Source organism: Rhinolophus sinicus, linkage group LG07, assembly GCF_036562045.2.
Source record: "Rhinolophus sinicus isolate RSC01 linkage group LG07, ASM3656204v1, whole genome shotgun sequence".
In the NCBI taxonomy this organism is placed as follows: domain Eukaryota; kingdom Metazoa; phylum Chordata; class Mammalia; order Chiroptera; family Rhinolophidae; genus Rhinolophus; species Rhinolophus sinicus.
The window spans coordinates 114,420,713-114,440,398 of record NC_133757.1 but is presented as its reverse complement, the minus strand read 5'-3'; the positions used below and the strand labels follow the sequence as shown (position 1 = coordinate 114,440,398).

Here is a 19,686-nt window from a genome sequence, read left to right as displayed (position 1 = left end):
TGACAGTACATGATCACAACCAGGAAATTGCAATTGATACAGTCAAGATACAGAACATTTCCATCCCCACAAGGATTCCTTCAGTTGTCCTAGTCACACGCACTTCCCTTCTGCTCACCTCACCCTCTTCTGTAACCCTTGGAAATTACCAGTCTGTTCATTTTTATAACTTTTTCATTTCAAGCATATTATATAAAGGTAATCACATAATATTGAACCTTTTCGGATTGATTTTGTTCACTCAGCATCTTTCTGTGAAGATTCATAGTGATTGATGTGCGTATCAATAGTTGTTTTGTTTTTTTCTTATTGCTAAGTAGTATTCTATGGTACGGATGTACCACAGTTTTTTTTTAATGATTCACCCACTGAAGGACATTTGGGTTATTTCCAGTTTTGTGGTATTATGCATAAAGCTGCTGTGGACATTTGTGTATAGGCTTTTGTTTTTGTGTAACATGTCTTTGTTCCTCTGGGATAAATATCCAAGAGTGAATTTATTTACTGCATGGTGGTTGCCTGAAATAGTCATTTCCATTTTACAGACACAATCAGAAATTAACAACTCAATATGGAAATTACACAGGAAAAGACTTTGTAAGTTGAATTTTCATAATTAAATCATATATATATATATATATATATATATATATATTTTAATACAGGAACATATCTCTGTATTTTGAAAACTCAAGAATCTGTCTGTATTAGTAATACTTATTCCTTATTATTAGTTTTATTCCATGACTCCCCAAGTGCTAACTTCATTATGCATATTGGATTTGAAACTGTTGATTAAAAAGCCATCTCTACAGCAAGTGCTCATTTCACAAGAATGGTAGTTGGAGTTCATTATGTGTCACTCTCTTGACCATTCTGAAAATCGGTTACTATCATGCCCTCTGGTGTCATATTCCCATTATCCAGTATTGAAAATGGTTTTACTTTTGGGAACGTTTTGGATGACTGATTCAATTTCCTTACTGGTGATCGGTCTGTTTAGATTTTCCAGTTCTTCATGGTTCAGCCTTGGAAGGCTATATGTTTCTAAGAACTTGTCCATTTCTTCTAGGTTATTGAATTTGGTGGCATATAGTCCTTCATAGTATTCTTGGATGATCCTTTGTATTTCTGTGGTGTCCGTGATAACTTCCCCTTTTTCATTTCTGATTTTGTTAATTAGTGTCTTCTCTCTTTTTATCTTAGTGAGTCTAGCCAAGGGTTTGTCAATTTTGTTAATCTTTTCAAAGAACCAGCTCTTTGTCACATTAATTTTTTCTATTGTCTTTTTGTTCTCTATTTCATTTAGTTCTGCTTTGATTTTTGTTATTTCCTTTCTTCTGCTGACCTTGGGTTTCACTTCTTTTTCTAGTTCTTTAAGGTGTAACATGAGGTTATTTATTTGGGATTTTTCTTGTTCTTTAAGGTGTAACATGAGGTTATTTATTGGGGATTTTCTTGTTTCTTGAGATAGGCCTGTAATGATATAAATGTCCCTCTTAAAACTGCTTTTGCTGCATCCCCAAAATTTTGGTAGGATGCATTTTCATTGTCATTTGTTTCTATGTATCTTTTGATCTCTCCTCTAATTTCTTCTTTGAAATTAGAAGTTCTTGAAATTAGTGGTTCTTTAAAAGTATGTTGTTTAATCTCCATGTATTTGTGTTTTTTCCTGCTTTCTTTTTGCAGTTGATATCCAATTTCAAAGCCTTGTAAGCTTACCATCACCTCACAGCACACCATCACCTCTTTAACCCTAAGCTTACCATCACCTCACAGCACAAACAGAAAAGGCAAGAAAGTGACCTCGTCTCATATCTCCCCTGCTTGGAAGAATGAGACCATTCTCCCGAGCAGGGGAGACATGAAATTATGTTTGCTTTCTGTGCCTCAAAGGGGGAATTTATTCAACCCCTGATCATAGCACAGAAATCACTTCACATACAGGAACAGACGAAAGCGAATAGACAAAAGCTCACATCAACCAATGAAGGCAAATTTTCCTCAACATCTACCCTACACCATCTTACTTTGAAATGGTGTTTCTGGACCTTGATGTCCTATTCCTGACTGCCTAGGACGTTCTTATCTCACTACTATTGTAATACTGTCAGTTTATCCCTTTAGATCTGGTAATATTTGCTTTATATATTTAGGTATTCTATGTTGGGTCAATCCAAGAATAGGAAATTTGTGTATCTCCTTACCATTATAGTCTTTGTTTTAAAGTTTCTTGGCTGATATGAGTATGACTACCCTATCTTTTCATTTCCATCTACAGCTATTGAGAAATATTTACTTATTGCCATCTTGTTAATTGTGTTTTGTCATCTTGTTAATTGTGTTTTGGTTGTTTTCATAGTTCCTCACTGTTACTTTCTTCTCTTGGTCTCTTCTCTTGTGGTTTGATGATTTTTGGTTTGTGGTTACCATAAGGTTGATATATATATATATATATATATATATATATATATATATATATATGATACACAAAAAATAAAGAGAAAGAAACCTGAATATAACACTGAAGAAAAACAGCAGGTTAAAATTGCACATGTATTTACTGGAATAGCTGTAATATATTATTTCATTTACAGCACTTGATCTTAGCACTTGATCTTAAAATACTAATGTAGCAATGCTAGTTTAGTAAAGTCGGCTTTTGGAATGCTAGAATATTGGAATAGTGAGATATGGCCTTGGTGGTCACCTTGATTTTTCACTTTCTCTGTCTCTATAAGGTCAGTTTATAAAATCCTGCCATGGCAAGCAGGTAAGATGTTGTAGAATTGGCAGCTTTAGCACCTGGAATCATGTCAATCTTGAAACAGACAATTTCCTACCAATCCTGTCTGTTTGTCCAAATCCTGAGAGACTAAAATCCCTAAAGTCAGAGTTACAGGAAATAGGATTTGGACAAGCAGAAAGACAAATAAGATTTGGGCAAGCAGAAAGACAGTCAGAGATAGACATAGCCAAGCTGCTGCCACTTTCCTTTCAGGTCTGGGAAATGCAGAGTTTTGAATTCCCCCAAAATAATTTCTGGCTAGAATCATCTGTTTTGGAGACAGCTATGTCGTGTCGACATAAGAACGTCCAAACCTGTAGAGAATTTTTATAAAAATTTGAGTCAAACAGTTTGCAGTTTTCTCACAGGATATGCATGGAAGCCAAGTCTCAACAGACTATTTATTGAATCACAGAAATGAACAAGGCAGACCTGTCCATTAAGGCAAAGATAAGCCTTTTAGAAAAGGAGTTACATGCCTGCGATGGGAGTACCCACCAAGACCTGCCCAGGTAGGCATTTAACCTCACAGGCGGATCTGATGGTACTTTACATAGAACCCCCCTCCGTTTCCTTATCTACATTCTTATTTGGAATATATTCCTTTGTTTCTTCATTTTGCTTGACTTTTGTTTTTGCTATTGGTTTTATGCATCAGATAAATGTTAATGTTGGTTTTATGCATAAGACAAATGTTAAGATTGGGAGAGGTGGCTGTTTTATCTTAAGGTTTATCTCCTATAGTAGGTCAGTCCTGTATCATTCAAATTGGCTCTAGCTTTTGGTTGTCTCTCAAACCTTCCTGATTGTCCAAGCAGCCTATTTTATTTTAGTAGCTCTCAGTAATTGAGGCTATGCCAAGACCCAAAGGGGAGGATCTCAGCACCTAGATTCAGGCTGATTGGAAGCCAGACCCTTTGGCAGCAACTTTTAAAGTATGCAAATACACACTTGCAGTCCAACAGGACTGTATAAGTCTCACTGGCTACAAGAACAAGATGATCTCAAGAGGTGTTCCCTGGTGGCAACCACAAAAATCGGGGTGGCAGATGAGTATACAAGCTACTGTCTGCGACATATAGGCAAGCTGCAGTGAGGCAGAGGAACAGCACAAAGACAATGCCCACTGGCCTCCCTCCCCAAAGATCATTTGAGTAGGCCCTGTAGACAGACTGCTGGTGTGGCACACATTTGAGGGGCACGCAAGCAGATTGGTCACTTACACCCCCAGTCTCTTGTGAGTCTTTGCGGTCTGCTCTGCCGTGGGAATGGTAGCTAGCCCACTAAGAATGCAACAGCTGTCTTTCCATTTGTTACAAGTCCCACTCATCATCACAGCTACATGTTCAAGGGCTATTTCCTGGGTAGCAGCCACAAAAACAGGGTGCCAGACATATAATCTAGAGTGTCAGCATCTCCCACAGGGGAGTTTAGACATGTGTCTGGTGCCCTGGTTTTTGTCAGGGGGCAGCAGGAAAATAACTAATGGGAGCTCTGCACCTGAAAGTATAAGAAGGCTTGTCTTACCATAGCCCTGAAATAGCTGTAAAACATTTCACACAAATACTGGAATTTCGTATAAATGGAACATAAAGAACAGGCAATAATAAAGTCAGAATAGTGGTTACCTCAGACGGTGAGTGTGTGTGGGTGTAGATATTCACTGCAAAGGGATACAAAGAAAACTTCTAGTGAAATGAAATGTCCTATCTCTATCTGGGTGGGATTTACACAGGTGTGTATATGTACATGAAGGTGTGACAATTAAGTTCGTGAACTCATCCTAGAAAAAGTATTATATACCTCATTGCTAAATATCACTATGGTCACCTTCTAATTACTCCCTTTGGGAAGCTATGCACTGAGGCCAGCACCTAGTCCACCCTTCAAAGCAATTTTGGAACTCTTTGTCTGGAATGGCCATCAGAGCTGTTGTCGTATTACCACGTACCCTTGATGTCCTGAATGTCATCAAAATGTCTTCCTTTCAATATTTCCTTTATCTTCAGGTAAAGAAAGGAGTCATTGGGGGCCAGATCAGGTGAGTAAGGAGGTTGTTTCAATACAATTATTTGTTTACTGGCTAAAAACTCCCTCACAGACAGTGTCGTGTGAGCTGGTGCATTGTCGTGATGCAAGAGCCATGAATTGTTGGCGAAAAGTTCAGGTCGTCTAACTTTTTCATGCAGCCTTTTCAGCACTTCCAAATAGTAAATGTGGTTAACTATTTGACCAGTTGGTACAAATTCATAATGAATAATCCCTCTGATATCAAAAAAGGTTAGCAACATCATTGCAACAATTTCCCGGACTTAATTGTCAGACCTCATAAAAAAATGTATCAACCTGGAAACCTAGTAGTTGTGTTGTGAATGAAAAAGGGGAATACCTGTATTGTGCCATAGTGTAGCTTTTCTGAGCAACACTCGGAAATTACCACAGCTTTTTCTTACTGCTGTTGCCATCCTAAATATAAAAAACATCTGGGAGAGCAGGCCGCAAACAGCAGCAGCTGTTACTACTGGAACACTAAAAAGGAGGAAAGCACAGAGATGGCCGTTTTATGGCTGTTGTGCTACATGCTGCCATCATTGGGCATGCTGCTGCTGCTTGCCCCAGAGCGCTGAAAGTGGCTTTGAATACTAGGAAGGGCACCCAGCAGTATTTCACTAAAAAAACTACAAAGAATTGTTTGTATTCAAATCATGAGGACATAAGCCAATAATTCAGATGCCCTTTTCATAAATGCATGTACAATTGGTGTGGAATACTGAGAAGCTGAATGTGCTAACATGCATTTCATCTTTGCTGGTGTCTTGTTACTTACCCAGGCTACTTTTTCTGAAATTCTCAGCAAAGACAAGGACAATCAACTAGAGCACTCAGAAGGCCACAGAAATAAATAAAAAATGTCAATATAGAGACAGATCCAGTGTATACTGAAACATGAATGGTATTTGACTAAGTAAATTAATCAGTTAATTTTTATTGCAGTGGAACCAGTAACTTTGTAAAAATAAAAATCATATTGTTTTTAATCCACCTGACATTGAGACTGAGACAAATGACCTCTTCCCACTCCCTCAAGGCAGTACTCTTACCTTGCATGGAGTGAGGGATGTACTAGTTATAAGAAGTCCCATGAGCCATTAGTTCAGATGACCTCAGCCACTCATGGGGAAATGTCAGCACTCTAGGACCCATCTTCTTACTATATAAGAAAATATCGAAAGAAGAGAAAATATTGAATGAAGAGTATGACGAGGCTAAAAAACAAGATCCCAACCTTGATTGTCAACGAGGGCTGGACACCCATTTTCACAACGAACCTCTAACTCCTGATGGTACCTGCAATGACACCTATATCTATAATTGGGCAGCACCACATTTGACTAGCTGTTCATCAGCAGTCTCTACCATGCCCCATTTCCCACCTGTCATTTACAAATCAAATAACATTCCTTAGTAGAAGTTCTCCTGGCAACCTGTTGAGCATTTGAAAAGGGTTATGGCCAGATTGCCACTGTAGATATTAATCACAAGGCATCATCAAGGTAAACCCTCCAAAGTACTTTTTACTATTGTTCTGAATTTTCCCTACTAGTGTTTCCCTCAAAAGCAATTTAATGTAATGACAAACCTAAGTTTCCTAACCTCTTAAGATTTTCCAGGGAGATAAATGTCTGTTAAAATAAAGATTGCTAAGTTTAGAATTCTGCACAATCAGGGAATTTCAAACGAACACAAGGAGAAGTCACGACTAAGTAGAAAATTTGTTGACTTCTGCATCCTCTACTTAGCATGGAACTTACATTATAAATGTCATCATAGTACATAGAAATGCTACATAAGGAACCTTTTTCTCTGCTAACATCTCTTAAACACTCTCTCCTCGTGCTTGACATAAGAATTAAAACCTAATTTTGTCTTCTGTGAAATGGGACAGTAATTCCCAAAAGACATGGGCAAAGCACCAGTGAATGTTGGTCCCTCTGATTTCATCTCACAGGGAAGGTACAGGTTAGTAGACACGACATAAAGATTCTGTTCCGATTCTGTTCCGTCAATTTTGATACATCAGCATAGAAAAGTCTTATGTGGTGGAGAAAAGACAAATATCAGATTGCTTTACTTAAAGGCATATCATAACTGTTATCTGTGAACTAATGAAACAGGGAATTTGAGTTTTTATGATTTGATTTGATGTGGCATATTTACATCTATTTGAAGGCACAGGCAGGTGTCTGGAGGCTATGGGTTTGTGTAACGTCTAATCTGTACATTCATCCAGCTGTTTAGACTTGGCAAATCCATACAAAATGTGAATTTTGGAGGTAGAACACGTCATCTAGTACTCACTCCCTGGATAGTTTGGTTCAGTGTGATAAAATAAGTTGACGTTTTTAACGCCTCCTTATTAGCGACCATATCATGGCACATTTAAGGCATTTTCCTTTATAGATATTGTTAGCTTCTAAACTATGCTGGCTTTGCTTAGGGTTTGAAATGTTCTACTGATAGAATCCACTTCTTCCCCCAAACCCTTCCTGAATGAAGTTCAACTGGGGCTCCTGGCAGGAGGTGGGAGTGGCAGCAGTTACCCCAAACCATGCCACAGAATGGGCTTGCTGACCAGAGCTTCCGGAATCCAAATCCTGCACCTTGTTCTCCAGGCACCTTAGCATTCTAAAAATCATAATTTCTGTTGCTTTTAACAAGAATTTCTATGAATTCTTTATACAACTCCCAAAGTATCAAGCTAGAATCGCATCCAGAGTATGAGGAAAACAATAGAGCAATTGAAAATGAGTCTTTTAAAATTGAAATGCTACTAGATGCCAGGCACTGTGTTAAAGCTTGTCACATCATCTCATTTAATCTGTTTCCTCTTGGGCAATTAATCTTCCCAGTACTATCCCTATATCGCCAAAGATCTTCGTGCGACTCGTTACCAGAGCCTTGCCACGCTGTGGATCTAGGCTACCAGTATTCTTGCTTAGGGAAACTCTTTCAAACTTAATAGCTGATACAAATGGGGAGCCGATTCCTTACTGAAAAATATGAAACAATGTGACTGTGAAAGTACTGGCTGCCTCTGCCCTTTCTTGGCATTTTTACCCCATATTTATACTTGAGGACTGGGGTTCTCTCAAGTCCTGTATCTGCACTTCAACACATTAAACCTTGCCTGGATGAATGTGTTGACATCTAAGGGAAGATGGAGCTAAAGTCAGAGTCATCCTGGATCTTGTCAGTTCATACGGTAGGAGCACTTACAGAATACAAACTCTTCCCATCTCAAATGTATCTGGATGGATCAAAGCTGAAAAAAATGTCAATTATACTAGTAAATGGTTTGGGATCTGCCTTGAAGAATTCTATAGGAATTAAAACCAGTAACCATTTGCTTCTGTAATTATATTCTTAGTGATCACAAAAGTCCTCCAACGTACTTAAAAATATATATTTGTAAAATCAGTAATTTGAAGCAATTAAACTTGTAAAATCAGTAATTTGAAGCCATTAAACTAAGAGATGTAACACAATAATAATAAAATAGGACAATTATAACAACATACTGTAATAAAAGTAATGTGAAGCGCTCTCTGTCTTATAACCGATCTGATCACCAAGATGGCTGCTGAGTGACTAACGACTACAATGTAGTGACTACCATCTACAATGTGGAGACGGTGGACAAAGAAATGATTCACTTCCTGGGCATGATGGAGTGGGACAGCATGAGATTTTATCAGGCTACTCAGAATGCAGCTCAATTTAAAAGTTATGGATTGTGTATTTCTGGAATTTTCCATTTAATATTTTAGAACCCTGGTGTACTGGAGGTAACCAGAGCCATGGAAAGTGAAACCACAGAAAAGTAAACTGTGTCTGTCTAACAACAACAAAAAAGTCCACAATATCTTCAAAAAGGATTACTGAAAAAGGTACATAAAGTCCAAAAACGTAAATAAGTGGAAATATATGCATGGAAAATACGAGATTGAACATCGTATAACCTGCACCCATTTCCAAGGAGGTTTTCTCTTGTAAGTTGCTTAGCTGACCTCAACCATTTACAGACAGTCTCTATCCAAATGTCATACAGACTTAGCATCAAAGGAAAATTTTGTGCTTGGAAGATGGACAATTTGCACTTGTCCCATTTCAATTCTTTCTGCTAGTAAGGCTGAATTGACTCTGTTATTTCTGCATTTTACCAGTGTTTTGCACCATTTCCCTACCTGTTTAAATGCTGATGGTTTTAATATTATACTGTCAAAAGCAGACGTCCACCTTCTCTCTTCCTAGGAACTGATCAAAATATACAGAGACAAAAGTGAGGGAGGGAGTTAAAAGTCCCTGCTCTTTTTGAGCTGAGAGATGTCATTTTTGTCTTATGTGATCACTGGGAATATAGTGAAGAACAGTTTTCATAACATATGGCAGCCCCAGCAGGCTCCAAGTGTCCCAGACTGGGGCCTGTGTAGAAAATAGAGGGAAATAAACTCCTAGCCCTAAGAAAAATAGGCCTGCCTTTGCTACAGAAAAATAGGCCTGCTTTTGCTAATGACTTAGCTCTGTTATGTGCTTCACACTCTTCATTTATTCTTTTAGACCGTGCATTTATTTTTAAAGATTCTATTAATAACGTTTTTAGTATGTTTTATTTTGAATTACACAATTCAGCTACTTGTATAGCTCCATTTATCATAAACAATTTATTATGATTGTATCTCCTCTCACTAACATATTATCCGACTGACCTGCTACTGTAGGAGCTAGTGATGCCCTATCCACATCGCATTCACAGAATAGGCGCAGCCCATTGCCCAGCTGTTATAAACATTGCCTGCTGACAGCTCACAGATGCTCCTTCTGTGGAGAACTGCCCATGGTCAAATGGGAGCCACCTTGTCCAGAAGGTTGTCTCCATGGAGGAGCCAGTAGCCAATCACTGGTGCAATTCATGGTCCTAAGTGATCAGAGTTGGTTCCACTTCGAGGTATCCTGATGCTCCACGGGACCGGTCTGAAGCTCGCCTTCAGAAAAGACTACCGTGTGTCCCCGAAAATAAGACCTAGCCAGACAATCAGCTCTAATGCGTCTTTTGGAGCAAAATATAATATAATATATAATACAATATAAAATATGTACAAAATTAATATAAAATTAATATATAATATAATATATAATACCGGGTCTTATATTAATTTTTGCTCCCAAAGATACATTAGAGCTGATTGTCTGGCTAGGTCTTACTTTTGGGGAAACACAGTACATCCTTACTTGGCCTTTTTCCTGCCCATCATGCAATATCCTCATATGCCTTTCCTCTTTTTCCTGCCCATCCTGCTATATCCTCATATGCCTTTCCTCTGAGAGCACGCCTTCAACAAACAATTCACTTGTACAAGAATTCAGGCTCTGCTCCTAGAGAAACAGACCTCAGGTGGTTGGTGCCAGAAGGGGTCAGAGGAAGTACATTCTAATGACCAGACTCTCCAGTTCGATCGCTTATCAGTCAAACAGCCATGAGCAGCCATCACTAGTGGAAGGGAGAGAATGAATGGTCTCTGGAGTGCTGCAGCACACCAGGTGAACTGTGGCAGCAGGTAAGTGGAAGGGGGGTACGAGCTGGTGCAATGCTTTGGGGAAATGGTAACTGGAATTAGGTGGCCATGGCACACTACTTACAAAGTGCCCTGTCATATTGGAAAGAAAAATGGTATGGAAAAGTTATTTTAAATCTGAACTTCTCAAAGTCACAGCCCTCATAGGGCTCCCACTTTTTACCTGAGACTGGCATAGATACCCTTGAGTTCAGGGAAATCTGGATGGAGGTATCTATTTGACAACAGAAGTAACCCACATCCCTTTGTTTGAGTTTTCTCCCAGTGGAAGGCGTGTAATTAGCATAGTCTTCCTGGCTTCTCTCTAACCCCTCACTCACCCCTACCTTAGAGAAGATCTTGGTAGAACATTCCAGCCCCTTTCTCACCCCAAAGGAAATAGGGAGGGAGTATTCTGCTCTGTCCCACCTCTAAGCCACTAGCTCTAGGGTATCAAATTTGAACTCATTCCAGAGCCATCAGTGATGAGGTGGCTGAATCAGTCTGATCCTCGGTCTCAGGATCAGGAAAAAGCCACATTTTTCAAAACAGCTTTATCGTTAATAAAGTTTATATTTGGCTTCTTAATGCATGCTTCGTGTTTGAGGAAGCCAAAAGTATCAATTTCCTTTCCTGGGTTCTGAACTAATCGACAAGAGAAAAGAATAGGTAGCTTAAGACTAATGTAAGATAAAATACATTAGTGTTCCCAAATTTAAAATAAACAGCTGGTTGATATGTTTGAAATAGAAATAAAATTTGTGAAACATTCACATAGAAGTGAAAGTTCAAATCCTGGAAAATAATTAATGAAAACTGAATTTGAAGACCCAGTTTTGAGATAGGAGTCAAGGGGAAAGCAGTTTCTAATTCTGATTCACCTCTTATGTCCTAGTATATACAGTCTAAGGAGGAGATGCTTGACAATGTCAGCTGTCCCAGAGGGTTTGAGAAGGATGCAGGATGCAAATGATACACTTCAAAAGCAATATTTCTGTATGTGGTGGGAGCTGAACACCATGGTGTTGGTCCTAGGATTTTGGGAGAGAGAGATTACAGGACTGAAGAATTTCTAGTGCCTAAAGTGCCTAGAACTTTTCAGTTCTAAGACAGTCCACGACTACTTAACACAGGTTGCCATTAAGAAAAAAGTCTAAGAATAACAAACAGAACATTGATAAATGTCTTTATGGCATCTGTATGTATTGGGGATGGGTGAAAACACTGCACAGAAACCAATTTTCAATCCTTGACTCCTTCAAGTTTAAAGCAAAACAAAACAAAACACTAAATAACAATATTAAAAAAAAAAAAAACTGAGGTCTTTAAGTCTCTTTCTTTTTCAGTATTGAGCAAATGCAAAAAACAAAGAATAAAAAAATCAGGATATGTTAAGTAAAGCTGAAAAAAAATAGTATTCAAATCTAAGCAAGGTTTCTTCTAGAGAGAGAAAAGAACTTTAAGATGAGGCTAAACCAAGAGGTGAAAAGCCAGTCCAATCCAATCTAAGTTGTAATATATTAATTCTAACTTTAAAGAGAAGTATTAATCCAGTCTCAAGGGGGGAAAATCGGTTTGTATTTTCACCGTTCAAAGTTAGTAATTCCCAGTTTCATTATTAACCTGTATTCAATTTGTGAATATTGGTCCTGAAAGGATATGTAAATGTACCATCGTTATCTTTAAATTTTCCACACCTATTTCCCCAGAGGGAAAAACTAGAGAAGCCGATTTCTAATTACAAATATTTACTGTAAAAAATTTAAGGATATGAATAAACATGTAACAATAAATCATGGGACCAGCAACTTGGCAATAATTGCTTCCCCAGACCCATCCTTACACTATATTTAGACTCCAGTTCTACCACTGACTTCTTGTCTTAGATTAGATTCAATCTATAAACTGCTTAGATACATAAGGCTTACGCATTGATTAAACAAACAAAAAATACATTTCCTGTTTTTTAAGTTGAACAGAGACTTGGGAAAATAAGGAGTCAGTCATCTCTGGTCAGTGATGAGAGAGGGAGGTGTCATTACATGGTATAAACAGACGCTCATTCAACATGGCTGCATAGACAGGAGGGTGAGGTAGAGCAGGAATTAGTCCATTCATTCAGTACCACGATCGCCAACGCTTTCTAACATTATCGATACACATAATATCACCCATGCATGATTAAAAACACCAACTCTCTCATCAAAGACACATTCAGCCAATTCATCCTATTTAAGTTAAAAGAAACAGAAATTACTATGAACTTCATCAGTGCATCCTAATCTCTGCAGCTAGGTAAGAGGCCAGTCATTCCTTTACCCATTTCCATGTTCTACAGGCACCGCACCAGAGCTTCTTCCAAAAGTTTTTGCCAGATATCTTTATTTCAGATAAATTTAAGTCCATGTTGATCTTGCCCTGTAAGGTACCTAAGTATTTCTACTACATTCTGGGGGACAAGTAGACTGTTTGCTATTGAAAATTAGTCTTTTATTCATCCAACAAGGTATTATGTCTACCTGTTAATAAAACAAACACAAAATTGTGTTCTTGTATGCAATAAGGAACCCATATTTCCAAGGTTTCATTTCAAATTGAGTGGAATGAAACCTGGTCAAAGGGTCATTCCATTTTGTGGCAAACCCCTAGACCCATAGAAACCAGTACCATAGAAACCAGTACAGAGTTCAAGAAAAAGTTGAGTTTATTATGTGTAATGCATTGGGGCAGAAGTAATACTTAAGAAAATAATGGCTGAGAATTTTCCAATCTTCTCTCCCTTACAAAAGCTGATTGCATGACTGTTAACCCTTTCACTCTATCTTCTGTGAAATTTATTTTCTTTTCTGGATTTTTCAGCTAATTTTTCACACTACATTTTGAATATTTTCTTATTTTGCAGTTTACTTATTCTCTGTTCTGCTATGTCTATACAGCTTAATTTTAGTTCTTGATTTTTATTTTTTTTTGCTTTAGTTACTGTGATTTTTAGTTGTATAATTCATATTGGGTTGTTTTACAGTTTCCAGATCTCTACTGAAATTTTCATAATTACTTAATTTTACACATTAAGAAAATAATAGCTTTTCGTTCAGCAACAAGTTTTATAAATGAGGTCACCATTGAACAAGCATTTATTTATTATTGTAAATATATTGTAAAAATAATTATCTAAATTAGAGCCCCTGTGGGTTTGGTTCAATTTTCTGTTATTTTGCTTAGTTTTCATTTTATTACCTCCTCACGTGCCTTGTTTCAAGTGTACGTGGGCTGTCTCTTCATCAAAGGTGCAATTTTCATTTCACAATGAAACTCTGGGACTTGTCGAGCTTCTGTGATTTTGATTTAGAGAAAAACCCGTTACAGAGTCAGGATACTGGGGATAACTCCTGAACGTCCTGACCTTCTATCAGAGACATGATCTATCTCTAGTAACAGATTCCCTCTTACCCCAGAACAGCGAGGTGAAAGGAAGAGGGCTGTACACCAAAACTTAAAGTAGAAGTATCAGTGCCAAAGACACCAACTAGCTATGAAATTTTTGTGACCAAACACCAAATATTTGTGGTCACAAACTTCTGTAATTTTTATGGATTTTGAAGGAAATATGTAGATCCAGAGAAGACTTTGTTTTTTATTACTCTAAACACTGCTTCTAAAGTTCCTTGTTTTAGGGCACTCAAGAAATGCTGATTAAAAATTTGAGTAAGATTATCAATATATCATTAATGTAATGGAATATTTCATTTTCAATCAGCACTGTACAGTATTCTAGAGCTGGTGCAACTAGCAGATAACATAGTTTGGGATTTCAAGCAGTAAAAGTATATTGAATGCCTTTCCAGATGAAGGCAAACTGAACGTGACTTAAAATACCTTCCTAAACATACAAAGAGAGAATACTGGCAATATTCAAAACAGCAAGCCAACTGCCAGTAGTGTCAGCGTTTGCCATAATGTCAGGCACAGTGGGAACAACGGTGACTAATTGCTCTTTCATAGCACCAGTAACTTTTACCAGCCACGCAGACATGTTAGAGCAAAAGATAGCATTGCATATCATCCACACCTATCTTAAATCTTGTATGAAAAGACATATTCTTGTTCTCTCAGCACGGGAACAATGTTCCCATTTATAATCCTGGAGAGCTTTAGGCATTCAAGCATTTCTGATTGCATGTGGCTGATCTACAGAATCCAGCTACAGGATTGTAAGTGAATTTACCTAATCAATAAGAACACACATTCACAAACCTGGATATCCTCATCAATTACGCAGGCTAATGAAAAATAGCAAGCGCAATCCCAAAACAAAAGCCAAAACAACAGCCACCTTAGCTCTGCTATCCAGTAAGTTTAGGAATTTGGAGAGCTTCCTACAGGGGGTTCAGACCCTATCTACTAGACCTTAGGCTTGTTCTAGTTTATTCCGTCAACATAATTGTCTTAAGTCTCAATCTTGGCTCAATCAATTGGTTTATTTGAGTTTTTCCTCCCTAGAAATACCCAAAGAAACAAAACAATTACAGGGTTTTTTTTTGTTTTATTTTGTTTTTTCATGCATGAGCTAGTAAGATCCAGTTCAGCTCGGTCTATTTGTTATTTTCGTACTATGAGAAAGGTCTGCAACAACAGCTAAGGTGACACATTCCTGTAATTATATCATCTCAGTTTTTAGCCACAGCACATTTACCATTCACACAAGTTTCCCCAGACTCTGCAAAATCCAGCCTCCTCTTCCCTGGCTGATGGTAGCCCCACTTATCCATGATTTCTTTTCGTGACCTATCTACTCTTTAGAAAGTCCTGCTTGCTTGGGGCCTCCAGTGGCTTAGTACCACTCTTTCCAGTTCCTTGGATATGATACCTGAGCAGGCACCACAGGCTGCTGGGCTTCTAGGTTCCATAGTTATCCTGCCCACTCCAGAGCTTCTGAACATTGTGGCCACCCAGCTTGATACCAGGCTGTGATTAATTAAGTTCAGACAATAAAGTTCGCAAATTCATCCTAGAAAAAGTGCTACATACCTTGTTGCTGAATATCACTATGGTCACCTACAAAGTATTCCCCTTCAAAGCAGTTTTGAAACTCTTTCTTGAAATGGCCATCAGACCTGTCGTCGTATTACCCTTGATGTCCTGAATGTCATCAAAATGTCTACCCGAAGGTAAAGGAAATATTGAAAGGAAAAGAAAGAAGTCATTGGGGGCCAGATCAGGTGAGTAGGAAGTGTGTTCCAATACAGTTATTTGTTTACTGGCTAAAACCTCCTGTTCAGATTGCCATGTGAGCTGGTGCATTGTCGTGATGCAAGAGCCATGAATTGTTGGTGAAAAGTTCAGGTTGTCTAACTTCTTCACACAGCCTTTTCAGCCCTTCCAAACAGTAAATCTGGTTAACTGTTTGTGGTTAACTGTTTGTGTAGCTGGTACAAATTCATAATGAATAATCTCTCTGATATCAAAAACAGGTTAGCAACATCGTTGCACCGAGTTTGCAAACTTAATTGTCCGACCTCGTAGCACTGTGGCCCTCTCAGTGGTTCTGCCACATTTTTACACTTTCCCTACAGAGTCACTGTCCTCAACAGAGTGGTTCTGTGAGGCAAAGTGACCAGAGAACTTTCTTATTCCTGATATTCACAAGAAAAGGTACTTTTTAAAATCTAGTCAAGAGGAGAACTAGAACTACAAAATGTAAAGTGACTAGAAAAAGAATTATTACACTCACTTTTCATGAGTTATTGCTTGTTTAATTAACTAATTGCAATAATAAAACTTTTAAATAATAACTTTTTAAAATGTCTTTTTAAAAATTACATCATGTTCGGACTTTAGTTATAGCAAATGTGAGTCAAAGTGTTGGCTCTAACATTAGCAATGACACCCTTTACAAAGCATTTGGTGCATTAACACTTGGAATCCACTTGTTTGTGGAAAGCCTTAAGGTCTCTCATCTAACATTTTTATTACATGCTATTTTTAATCCTAGGTTAGAAAAAAAAATTGAATCTCAAAGGTGAGATTGAATTTATAAAAAAATATTTACATTTCTGAAATAAATTGCTATGTAATGCACTGCCAAGCTTTAAATCATCCACGTGAAACTGACTATATTGAGACTCAAGAAATGTTCCAATAGAAAGTATAGAGAAGAAAGGGGAAAAAAGAAAAATTAATGAGCCATGGTTTAGTGAGACGTCTGTATTTTTTTCTCTTTTTGGGCTTTTCCATTGTCAGTTTGATTAATGGGATGTCTTTAAATGTATCTCCTTCTGGATATCTTATATCTCAACAAGTCCATTTCATGTTCTTGCCACCAACATTTCCAGTAGATTTCTTCAACATGTCAGAATGACAGATAAGTTTCCATAGTCAGCCTCATAGAGAGCTCATTATTGTTTGAAACCAGTTCAACTGCCCTGAAGGTCCCTTAAGCAAAAGGCCTTTGGAGTACCATGTGATTTTCAAACCCATGCTGAATAAAGATATCATTTCTGGGCTCAAAATAAGGTTATAAGTCACAGTCAAGGTCATGTACTGATTTTGGTAAACATTCATCATAGTCTCCTGAGTTGATGGGAAATCAAAACTTGATGGGAAATCAAAACTTTAAATAAATATAATTTTACTGTAAGCTATCTGTGATTTTTCCCTCATGTTATGTGGCTAATAATACTAGACTAATAGATCTCCTCAATTTACTTAATGAAGCTTGGAGATTTTTTTCTGATTAAAAAGTTTGAAAGAAGCAGCATTTCTATAAAACATAATTGCAATAAATGAGCACCAGTTTTTCTTCTTTGTAAAATCTTTATAAAACATGTACATGTTTATATCACTTCCTCCCTAAAGATACTTGTCAAGGCCATTGGTTTAACCATCTCCCCTAAAATTATACTTCCATCAAATATTTGCAAAAAAATATATGTGTGTTTATGAAGAGTTCAATTTGTCAGTAAAATGACCTAACAAAGAAAAAATCATGTCAAACTATCCATGAATCAATTACATAATATTTTAAATAGCCTTAGAAGTTGAATGGTCCAGAAAACATAGAACTTGATGAAATCCTGAACTCTTCTAAGATTGTTAGACTCAGAGAAGACATTCCCATCTTTTAAGAGAAAATTCAATGTATAATCCCATCAAGTGAGTAACTTGGGTGGGAGTTGCAGACTGAGGAGAAAGTGCCAATTACGTCCTGTGAACAGGTTTAACATTCTTTAATCCAGGATGTTGTAACAGTGAAAAGGAACTCAACGTGATGCGTGGGGAGATGAGAAGAATCTATGGCTAACTGGAGCTTCAGCTTTCCTACCAGGCGGAAATTTCTGGTGGCACGTGATTTCTCTGGATTCTTTTATATCCTTGTTACTTTTCTTATAAAACACTAGCATTCATAGTTTTGTGTTAAGAAGCAATCTGATAGTTTATGTATTTGAATGTATTGGGGGTGCCATAAAAATGCATACACATTTTAAGAGATGTTATGTATGCTCAAGCCGTAGTTTGCCATAATCAGAAGTGTCTGGACATTGATGGGAACCACTTTGAGCACCTCTTGTAATTGCAGAAGTCAAATGTGACTTGTATTCATCTTTTGTTATCGGTATATATTGAGTATTACAATTTTAATACAACTTTCCTTTCTTAAAATGTATATACATTTTTTGGCACCCTCTGTACTTTTGGTAATTCAGACTATTAGAGTGTTAAAGTAGAATTTTCAAAAGAGTAAAATCATGACTCTCATAAAAATATAAAATGAAGACTCAAAGATTTCACTTAATTACTAATTATTGAGGGAACCTGTAAGATGTTAAAACTGGTTCAGAGAAAAATCAGACTTAAACAGAATTTATATTTTTATCAAAGAAAATTCATTTATATTGTCATCTGCAGGAATGATTTTGATGTTTTTATCAGTTTCTACAACTTAGCTTCTATCTCTACCAAGCTGTAAACCAGTCAATCAAAAGTACACCTCGCCTACAGAATCCAATAATGCCCAGAGTCTAGTTGATATGGCCCAGAACTCCATACCCAGTAATTTCTTATGTCCCTTCCAAACATTTCACACTTTTTTCCTGACAATTAGAATTCTGTAGCTTCAAGTCACAATATGTAATAAAGTAATTTAAATTTGTAGTTATCAATAAAAAATATTTGTATTCAATTTTGAAGATTACAGAGATTTTTAAGCTTCCTTCTATTTAAGTTTAACTCATTACATTTATACGTATTATTTAAGTATGCAGCAAGATTTTTAAAAACTGAATTACTTAAACTGAATATTAAATTTATAAATACAAAAACTGAATTACTTAAACTGAATATTAAATTTATAAATACAGTTTAAAATATTAGGAAGTGTTTAAATTTTTAAATGGACCAGACATAATTTAATGTTCAAATGCAAATAACTACTAAAATCTGCCAAGTTTATAAATTATTATATTTCCATGCTGAACTTAAACATATAAAAAGAATTTGATTTTAAATTATTGCTTTATTTATCTATTAAGTACATAAATGATAAATCTATAAATGGTCTTTTCTGCATATAAATTCCACTAAAAATTTAATATGTACGCAAAAACACCATATTACACTTTCCCTTGAAGCAAGTTTTTCATTTGTTACTATGTTCCTTTTCATTTAACTAAAATGCTACACATTGTATATTATTGATGTTTGGCTTCCTCAAATATCTCGTACATGACACTAAATTATTCTCCTCATCATTAGAAGGCAAAATCTTTTCTGTGGTGGATTAATTTTTCAAATCTGTCATTTTTCTTTTTTCTAAAAATCTCAAATACAGTATAAACCTTTTAAAATTTGTCCCGCCAGACTTCTCTCATCTCCTTCTTAATATTCCAGATTGCTTCATAAAGCCACTATTGAAAGCAAATACAGGATAAACAAATACCTTCTGGATACATCCATGAGGATTTTCTGCCTCAATTTCTGAGACAGTGCCTATGGCCAATTCGTGCTTTAGCCAGGCACATTCAATTTGAAGAGTTCAACACTATCTATTATTAGTTTGGAATTTTAAGTTACTGGAATAATTGATCTTTTCTCTCCTTAACTTGGACCAACCATTTAGATATTTCTTCAGTATAGTTTAACAAATTCCAGGAAGTCATGTTGTGGATATCAACAAACTGATTCTAAAGTTTATATGGAGACAAAAGCCTAGAATATTCAACACTGACACTACCTCACATCATTGCTTATTATAAAGTTACAATTAATCGTAGATTGATGAAATAGAAT

General features: G+C 36.8%; 1 protein-coding gene across 2 annotated transcripts in view; it reads right to left on the bottom strand.

The window, feature by feature from the left end:
- Positions 1 to 5,889: 5,889 nt before the first annotated feature.
- Positions 5,890 to 19,686, bottom strand: part of SLC7A11 (solute carrier family 7 member 11) — a 379,319-nt gene continuing 365,522 nt past the window's right edge. For both annotated transcript variants that reach the window (XM_074338520.1, XM_074338519.1), the window contains one exon: positions 5,890 to 5,999. The gene's annotated coding sequence lies outside the window, so the exon portion shown is untranslated. The remainder of the gene's footprint in view (positions 6,000 to 19,686) is intronic.